The sequence below is a fragment of the Paroedura picta genome, chromosome 6, assembly GCF_049243985.1.
Source record: "Paroedura picta isolate Pp20150507F chromosome 6, Ppicta_v3.0, whole genome shotgun sequence".
NCBI classification, from domain to species: Eukaryota; Metazoa; Chordata; class Lepidosauria; order Squamata; family Gekkonidae; genus Paroedura; species Paroedura picta.
Genome location: NC_135374.1, coordinates 51663922 through 51670484, shown reverse-complemented (window position 1 = coordinate 51670484; position 6563 = coordinate 51663922). Strand labels below are relative to the sequence as shown.

Genomic DNA, 6563 nt, shown 5'->3' with positions numbered 1-6563 from the left:
AGTTAATGGTGTGTGTGTGTGTATCTGGAATTGCCCAAAGGTTTGAATAATACTTGGATGCACATTATTAAAGTAACTATAGCTTTTGCAATCACTGCAAAATATGTCACTGCTGGAAATGGTTTTGAGCTTTTCCAGTACAATTAGTTCTTCATACGAAGCTTCTGATTTATGTCCAGGAATTCATTTATGTAACGACTGTATAATCCATTAATTCCATGCCTGCACATGGAATGAAATGTTTTCTTCAGCATGTTCTGTGAACTTGTCATTCAGAAGAAGAGTTGGTTTTTATATGCTGCTTTTCTCTACCAGAAGGAATCTCAAAGTGGCTTACAATCACCTTCCCTTTCCTCTCCCCGCAACAAACACGAAGACCGTTTCCGCATGGAGGCGCAAACCTCATGCTACCTCTTGCTTGCAAACATACAGTTATAAGCTGCATGCCTCCTCATGGGAGACTACTCCCAGGTTTTTACTCTGCCTTATCACAGCTTTTTGTCTCCCGACGAGGCTACAAGGGAAAGCTGAACTTCTCACCCTGCTCTTTGGCTTGTCAATCACAGCAAGCCACCAATCACAGAACAGTGGTTCTCTCGAGAACTGAAACTTTCTTCCTCTCGAGCCCTAAACTACATTATTTTTTAAAGGCACTTCTGCATTTCCATGTGGTAATGCCACAATACAGAAGTATTTTTAATCTTAAAAAAGTATTTTGATTAATTAAAAAATCAACACTTCTGTGTTCCTATGAAGAACAATACAGCATCCCCTCCTTTTGGGGGGATTCATGGTGTTTCAGATTCTATTTATGTCTGGGTAGATTTGTGAGAAGTTGGAAATGGTAACTGGACCCTGTAGAATAATTTAGTGTAAACAGTGGTCTTAATAAACAAAGTGCACAGATGCCTGGCTGATTGGGAGAAGGCTGCTTCATCACACAACCCCCCTTTTCTGTTAATTACCCACTGCCAGAAAACACAAATGAAACTGTGTTTTGCCTGCCTGATCCGAAAAAGACTATGGACACCTTATTGCAGATTTTATTTTACCGTTTACAAAGTAGCTTTGTGATCCCGCAGCCATGTGGACCACACCATTTAAAAAAGAAATATTGGAGCAGTAAATGGAGAGGAGTGGACAGGACAATGCTACAGAGATTATTGCTCCTTTCCCCCCTTCAAATGGGCTTGCCCTGGTTGCTTCCTGATGAGAAGCATGATAGGAGGTAGCAAATTCAGTTCTGGCGATTTCTCTCATCCCGAGGCAAAAATGGCCAAAACGCTAGCCAGCCCCTCGACAACCTTCGGGAAACAGACCACGTCTTGGGCTCTAATACCTGCCAGCAACTGGAGGCTGTCCAGAGACAGATTCCTCATGCAGAAATGGTCCCTGTAAGGTAGGTGAGGCTGAGAGAGCTCTGAGAGAAACTGCTCAGTCTGAACAGCTCTATCAGGGTTATGACAAGCCCAAGGTCACCCAACTGGCTGCATGTGGAGGAGTGGGGAATCAAACTCAGATCACCAGATTAGAAATTGCTACTCTTAACCTGTATACTAAGCTGTCTCTCTGTATGCACAAGGAGTAGAATCCATTTACAAAGTTAGCTATTTGACAATTTGGCCCTTTTGTAAGAAGTAGGCCTGTTATTCTGTTTTGCTTTGCATTCTGCAAAATTAGCCCCATATTGTTTAGTGTTTAAACAGCATACAGAGATATGGTAAAAAGCCATTTCTTAAATCAGTGCTCATCATATTAATTATTTTAGATGTATCAATCATAATTCATGGAATATCCCAGCAACAAAATATTTAGGTATGTACTATGGTGAAAAAAACCTTCACCCCACAGCTAAGGTAGAAAATCCACAAATTTGGAAGACTACTGTTGATTTGTACCCTGCTAATCCCTACCAAGGGATTCCAGGATCACAGAAGGCACTGGCAAACATCCCCAGTCACTCTCTTGCAATGAAAACACTGTGAGGCACTGAAACACACAAGCAATGGCACTCTTGGGCTGATTCTGTACCTGCGGCACCATTCTGGATTGCTGCCAGTGCGTTGCTATGGAGCTGCAGGCTTTACAACTTCCTGTGTCCCCATGGGGGACACATTTTAGTGCCGGATTGTCTCCGGAGCTGAAATGTGTCCCCCTGGGAAACACATTGGTGGCAGGAAGGTTCCATGTTGGGGGGGGGGGCAGGAGAAGTTTCATTTTACTGGAAGGTAGGGTTGCAACCCCATCTTCCTGCAAAATGAACACATATGCCTTGGTCTGTCCTGCAGCACCATAAAACTGTCCAGGGCATTTTTTTGTCCCCTGAAGGCTTCTGTGTGGTGGTGGGGAGATGGGTCTGCTGGAAATAACTCCATCTTGGACTCCCTCTCTTCAGCTTGTCCTTCACTACAGGTAGCTATGAGAGAGAGAGAGAGAGAGAGAGAGAGAGAGAGAGAGAGAGAGAGAGAGAGAGAGAGAGAGAGAGAGCTATTTATTATGCATTTGGGAACAGTTGGAACTATTTAATTACTAAAAGTTAATATGTCCAGATGGTTGAGATCACAAAAGGGATTGTATTTTACAATGTATTTATTATAATCCTGCATACCCATCATAATAATGTGTAGAAATGAGGATCTGGCAATTCTCAAGGATCTTAAACCATAGGAATAACATGCTGACAGATGTCATTATTGACCATATCTGGCACACTGAGCATACTTGAGGTAGGGGGGACAAGAATGTGTGTACTGCATTGTTTCCAAGGGTGACCTGATGCATCCAGCCAGTACTAAGGCTAGCTAGGAGAATGGGGGTGGTCAAAGTTAGTGCAATGGGATAAGTCTTAGCTGGATTTCCTCACTGAATTTCACCAGGCCATTGAGATCTCAGTGTTAATAAGAGAAAGCTGATTAACTTTAATGAGGTGGATGTATATATCCAATCCCTTGCAACCATTTCATATCGAGAAAAGATTCGCTGCTGGGATGAATGGAATTATCCTTTCATGAGTAGCAGGTGTAGATCCTAGGCCACATTATCTGCTTGCCTGAGATTGTTTTACTCCTCCTTGGCTACAGTAAATCTTATCATATAAAGGCTTTAGTTTTTGACAGGGGGAAAAGAGACAGGGGGTTGAAATATCTCCTATCACCCAGTGGAAGAAAGGAATAAAATATATAGTACATAGAACTGCTTTACATGATTATAGAAACTTGGGTTCACAAAGAAAAGAGGCTCAGAAGAGATTTCTGTCCTCTCCCAGCTAGAGCTTTTGTGACACATTGTCCCAAACAAATAAAAGAATTTTGCTGAAATGATCTACCTTGCTGTTTTCCTTTCCTTTGAAGCCTCTTTTGCTACAATAGGCTGCCCCTCAGGAATAATTAGATTATACGACAGCATCCATGGAAACAATATCGCTTTTGAAAAATGACTCCTACAGATCATCTTAGAAATCACATCTATTATGGATATCGTTGACTATTTCAAAGACAACACAGCTCCCGAATTATGGGAAATAGCAGTAGGCCAAAGTCTGATTGTTCCATGCTTTGTCCCATGTTAACAAGATAAAGCAGGCAGAAGAACAAGTGGGCCACTGGGCTGTGTTTTATTTGAAGCTGTAGTAAACGATAATGAAAACCATATATGTTTCACATTGCATTTTGCATAAAAAACCACTTTTTTTTGTCTTAAGATGTGTAAGACCCAAGAAAAACAAGCATCTAAATAAAATAACATCAAGGAGACTGATGTCTGAATCTAAGAATTTTGCTTCATTTCTTCAAACAAGATGAGATGACATCTGAGCAGTAAAATTAAAACACTATCAGCTGGCTCTGTTGTGCTGCATCAAAGGTTATGTACAGAAACTGCTAAATATGTGTTCCATGGTGGTGCTTAGATAGGAGGTATACTGAAATATTTGTTTCCATCAAGCCTTTCTCAGAATAAAACAAAAATCCAGTTCTAACCCTTGCTAGCTTTTTCCAGTTGAGTGTACAAAGAAGATGTCAGCTCTCATAAAACAACTTAACAAGACAACACTCATCACCTGGTTTTAGATTTTTAAGTGGAGAAGGATAAATGTATATCCATCTATCACATTTTTATCTCTCCATGGATGCTCAGCGCTCTCTCAAGCATTGAAACGACCCTTTTAAAAAGGGAAACCGACTCCCCCGACTGAACTTTTCTTCTTAGTTCAATCATTCATACATTTTATTCTTCATAAGACTAGCTTGCTAAAGACTTCATTGGTTATCTAGTTGTTATATTTTTGCTACTAGAACTTGGACTGGATCCAGCACAACATTTTGGCTTGTTCTAGTAAAACAAACAGAACCCAACCTGCCATAACTGTTTCTGCTAAATTTAACATATTAAAGACTGACTTCTGTTTCTACTTGTACAAGATAAACAGTTTCTATGCACCATAATATATGGGAAAGTGCTAGGTATTTCACAAGATTTTGCACAAAGGGAACTGTGCCAAGTCTCTTTATGTTTCTGCTGGTGCATTGCTGGATCCATGGTTAAAGTAAATGTGGCAGAAGGGGACCCAAAGGTATTTTTTATCTAACACGAGGAGATTTTATAATATCATGTCATCTGCAGATACCTTTTTGAATGTTTTCAATGGCATACCAAAAAAACAATTCTGGTTGAATTCAGTATATGGCATCAGCGGCTTGTTTAAGAGTGGCAGCTTCTAATGAGGAGAGCTGGGTTTCATTCCCCATTTCTCCACATGCAGCCAGCTGGGCAACCTTGGGCTAATCACAGTCCTGTTAGAGATGTTTTCACAGAGCAGTTCTCTCAGTGCTCTCTCAGCCTCATCTACCTTGTAGGGTGTCTTTTGTGGGGAAAGAAAGGGAAGGTGATTGTATGCTGCTTGGAGACTCCTTTGGGCAGTGTAAAGCAGAGTATAAAACCCAACTCTTTTTCTTCAAAAGCTGGACATCATCATGAGCCGGTCTTTTCCTCTACAATGTATATTGACAGCCTGTTCTCAGCATCATTGTACACTGCTGTGGTTGTGAGAATAGTCCATCTTGGTCAGTTCAACTGCTGTTCAGGGAGCCTAGAACTGGTGGAATTGTATAAGAATTCCCATGTGACAACATTCTGAAGCAGGATATGGGAGCTCTGTGCCTTGCATCCTGCCTATTTTACCATCTAGCTGGTTAAACCATATATATTCTTGGACATAAATGGGGTTGGCAGCATCCACACTTCTTAGGGATATTATTGAAATCAGTAGCCAATGAGTGATTGTGCAATACCAATAAGCTTCTGGAGGGATGCACGTGGAACGGTGAGGGAGGTAGGGAACACCCACCTGGCCAGCCAGATCAGTCGAATCAAACCTGGCAATCAGCAGGGTGACAGATGTCACAGCCAGATTGCCCATACATCCACAATATCAAGCTATTACAATAATGAGCATCAAAGCACTGTATAGGTGCTCTGAATGCCTAATTTTTCTAGGAAATAAAGCTTCCATTGCTATCGATTAGATATGATATGTCTGAGGCAGAATTGGGTATGTAATTGGAAGTCTGTATAATTCAATCAGATAAATACTTATTCCAAGAAATAAAACTAAATACAAATACGGAAGAGTAATTGTGGAGAAATCCCAAGAATTTGTTTCAAAAATGCCACATGCTGCAATAACAGCTATGTCCACTAAGGTGTGCTACACCTCCAATTATCACTTCCTCCAAATATGCCTGCACATGAACACAACCCATTCTTTAAATCCACTGAATGCATTGTCCGCAATTGTGCCCCTGATTCAGAAACCTTTTACACAACAATTTTATCCTGAGCACATTCACCATGCAAGAATGAAAACATACAATGGTAAAATAAAAATAGATCTATTTGCTTTAAGTCAGCCTGTGACCTGGCTGGTTCATGTTTGGATTGGGTTTATTCCAAGGTGAGCAGAATCTAAAATCTGGTTTTGTTAAAGCTATTGAGTTTGCTAGGATGATATATTTGTGTGCATGTCAAGGAGGGATAAAAGTTAACACTAAAAGAGACATTGTAGAGATGTACATTTTTAGTCAGTTGCTGAACATACCAAAAAGAACGCTATGGTACTTTATTCCATAGGTACAAATCTATGGTACAAATCTTTATTCACAAAATGTTGTGGGCCAAAGTCCCCTTTGCTGCATGCATTTGACAGAATGGCTTCTGGACCATGATAGCCAATGCCACACTTGATTAGCATTTGAGGAGGAGAAGGAGGAGAGCTGTTTTGTTATACTCTGAGCATTTCTGCACATGGTTAAAAATAGCATTATGCCACCTGAGTGGCGTAACACTACATATAATTGAGCCTCCGAGCCCCTACTCGCCTTTCCTGCTGTCTCATTCTTCTCTGCTGCTGTTTTGCGCTTCTCCCCTTCCACAAATGCTGCTGGAAATGGCGGAAGAGAGCAACGCGATTTATATGCAACTTTCTTCCGCCTGCCAATCAAGCCAGGCAGCCAATCACCTTTCTCCATGCTTTGAAGGACCCTCGCTATACCCACTATTTTTTTTTT

General features: G+C 41.0%; 1 protein-coding gene across 1 annotated transcript in view; it reads right to left on the bottom strand.

The window, feature by feature from the left end:
- Window positions 1-1143: 1143 nt before the first annotated feature.
- LOC143839836 (uncharacterized) overlaps window positions 1144-6563 on the bottom strand; it is a 75708-nt gene continuing 70288 nt past the window's right edge. The window contains exon 6 of the mRNA XM_077342418.1: window positions 1144-2416. The gene's annotated coding sequence lies outside the window, so the exon portion shown is untranslated. The remainder of the gene's footprint in view (window positions 2417-6563) is intronic.